Raw genomic sequence first — 3,272 nt, forward strand, 5'->3', positions numbered from 1 at the left:
GAGACTACGAAAAAGAAAAAAAAGTGGTTAAGGCGTTGGACAAAAAAGAAAAAAATGGATAAGGCGTTGGACTTCGGATCTGAAGATTACAGGTTCGAATGCTGTCACGCTCGTGTTTTTCCAGTTCTGAAAATGGAACATACCGTTTTAACGTAGCAATTGAGCAGTACGAAACCGGCTGAATGTTGCTGTTGACCATTTTTTGCTTGGAGATGCTCTTGAGCTTGAAACACACACACAACAAGACCGGTGTTAACTAGCGAAATGGTCGGCAGAGTGCCGTCACCGCGAGTTTTGACTGGCACTTGCACATCTAAAACAACGTCGGAAAGTAACTCGTTCGGCTTTTGAGTCACATCAAGTATGTGTGTTAATTTTGACGCCACTAGCTCTGCATGTTGTCATGCAATTCCTTTACCTCTCAGAAATGATTATGAAATAAAAGTGAAGTACGTGACAAGTGTGACGTTAGGAAAACATTAGGCAGCATGGAGAGATCCTGTGTGGGACCACCCAACCCAAACGAGTACTGTGTGACGTGCTACCCGGCAGGTATTCACTGAGGCAGCCGGCTAGCTCAGTTGGTAGAGTGTGAGACTGTTAATCCCAGGGTCGTGGGTTCGAATCCCATGCTGGGCGGAACGGAATTTTTTTCCGTTGCAGATGTAAATTACCGTTTCTCTGATTAACGTGATGTAATGGAAATAGCAACTTTAAACTTTGCCTACGTCTCTGTCAGTCGCAAGGAAACTGTATTTGAAGGTGATGATGATTCAGTAGACATGTGTGAAAGACATGATCTGAAATGCATGTGTTGTTGTTTGGAGAGCACATCGGTTACGTGTCAGATGTGTAGCCAAGCAGTAATGGGTCGCCATAGCTGCAAATTTTAGCCGGTAATATGAAGTGTTGTCAGCTGAAGTCTGATCATGCAGACGACCGTAAGGATGAAGTAACCAAGAGTACCGCTAGGCCGCGCCTCTTTAGCTCAGTGCGTATTCAGCCAGCGGCTGCGCTGGAGGTCGGACGTGCCGTGCTGTGTGCTGTGCTGCGTTAGCTCCGCGTGGTAAGTCTCTGCTCTTGCTGCAACGCGTCGCTGTCTATAGTATTTGTGTGGACATGAAAAAGAATTAAGAGATGTCGCAACCGCAACGAAAAGATACCTTGAAATTCACGTTTGATCTCAACTTTGTCCGACCGAGGTCTAACAGTGGTTAGAGGATGATGTTAAAATAGGACTTGATGATATTATCGGCATACATTTCTCGATTATGAACAGTGTGGTTTTCATGAAACTTGCCAGTCCAGAGTTGTGTGAAAGGATAGTTCGATCTTGTGGTGGCATTCTGAAATTTAAACATGCTGACGGAAATGTTGGGGAGGTTACCGTTGCCCATGCTGGTCTAGGTATTCGGACCGTGCGAGTCTTTGAACTTCCCTTTGAAATTACAAGTGACCAGATAAATACTGTTATTGCTCCATATGGGAAAGTTTTGAGTAATATTGCCGAACGGTGGTCTGCTGCACACAAATTCCCTGTTTTGAATGGTGTGCGCCAATTAAAAGTCGAATTGCAGAAGCACATTCCGTCGTTTATAAACGTCTGCGGATATAGAGCTGTTGTGATGTATGATGACCAACCGAAAACGTGTGCTGTCTGCAATTTACCAGGCCACGTTCGTGCAGAATGTGTTCAAAGGCGAGTGGCGCAACTGCCTGCCGGCGATGCCGTCAGGCCCCCTGCTATGTCAACGCTGCCCGTGACATATGTCGCCATAGCGCGCGGTTTTGCAACTGCCACTGCGCCCCCCGAAGTTACTACGAATACCGACCCACAAGCGAACGACCAACCGACCGACTCAGGTGTAGCATCTGTAGACACTCAACCCTCCTGCGAAGACATATCTGCTCCTGCCCTTGTCGCCGTGGAATCGCCCAATGAGGCAATGGATACGGACGCGACCTCAGTCGCTTCGGGTAGTGCTCCTCTGCATCCTGGAGCTTCTTTAGGAGGTATCAAAAGCGTATCAGGTGCACAGAAAACGGACTCGCAACCAGCCGTTTCTAGTGGTGCTCCTCCGAATCCTGCAGCTGCCTTAGGCACTGACCACAGCCCGTCAAGTGCAATGAAATCAGACCTGGCGTCAGTCACTTCGGGTAGTACTACTTTGCAACCTGAGGCTTCTCCAGGTACCGACCAAAGTCCACCACGAGACGCATCTCCCAAGAAATCTAAAAAACGGAGGATCGCGCGTCAAGGTGCAGAGCAGACTGCACCACAACTGCGTGAACAGGCGAAGCAAATAGGGGGCAAAATACGTCAATCTGCATCTGAGAACTTGCAGTGCAATCAGCAGTCATCTAACGAAGACCCTGTGTCCTTGGATAGTACCTCAGGTTCTGCCAGTTTGCCCTCCGATGACGTAGCAATTACCCGCACCGAAGATAAAAATCACCAGCAAACACCTGAATATAGTGCACCACTTAATGACGAACCGATGACAGGGCTGTCGAATCCGTGGGCAGACGATGTCGACGACACTACAAAGGAGGACGAAATTATGGACACCACAGGAACCGTTACAGTCACCACGATGGCCACACCACGAGATGACGTCGTCTTGAATGTCATCGCCGCGACGGATACTGTCCCAGACACGGAGAAGCCGACTGATCCCTTCCCAAGTCATGAATATTTCTAGTCTGAACGGTTTTACTGACTTGTGTCCACATGTCTCTCGTGTCAGATTTCTTAATGTTTTTTCGAAATGATATGTTGCCAGAGTTTTTCCTAATTACACTCCCGTCTTGGCTAACGTAGTTCCGTTACAGGCCTATAAGATCGCTACGCTGAACATCAATAAAATTTGTAGCCCATTTAATTTACAAAATTTAAAAGATTTCCTGTATGCAGCTGATGTGGACATTTTGTTTTTACAAGAAGTAACAAACATCAAACTTGACTTCATACAGGGGTATAATGCTATAGTCAATCCTGGAATGGGATGTGATTTGGGTACCGCATTTCTTTTCAAAGAGTGCGTCATCATTACAGACTTAACAAAACTGCCCAACGGCAGAGGCATTGCCGGCACGCTTTATAACACCAGGATTATTAATGTCTATGCCCCATCTGGTTCTACCAATCGGTGCCAACGAGCACAGTTTTTTAAGGAGGGAATTGTTCCTTTGTTTGGTGTACACTGCACCCATACCATCCTTGGAGGCGACTTTAACAGTGTCATACATGCCAAAGACCAAACTCCGAACTA

General features: G+C 46.9%; 1 non-coding gene across 1 annotated transcript; it reads left to right on the forward strand.

The window, feature by feature from the left end:
- Positions 1 to 566: 566 nt before the first annotated feature.
- Positions 567 to 639, forward strand: Trnan-guu (transfer RNA asparagine (anticodon GUU)). Its single transcript has one exon. It is a non-coding gene; the product is annotated as a tRNA-Asn (tRNA).
- Positions 640 to 3,272: the final 2,633 nt, after the last annotated feature.

Source organism: Schistocerca gregaria, unplaced genomic scaffold (assembly GCF_023897955.1).
Source record: "Schistocerca gregaria isolate iqSchGreg1 unplaced genomic scaffold, iqSchGreg1.2 ptg000001l___fragment_1, whole genome shotgun sequence".
Taxonomy (NCBI): Eukaryota; Metazoa; Arthropoda; class Insecta; order Orthoptera; family Acrididae; genus Schistocerca; species Schistocerca gregaria.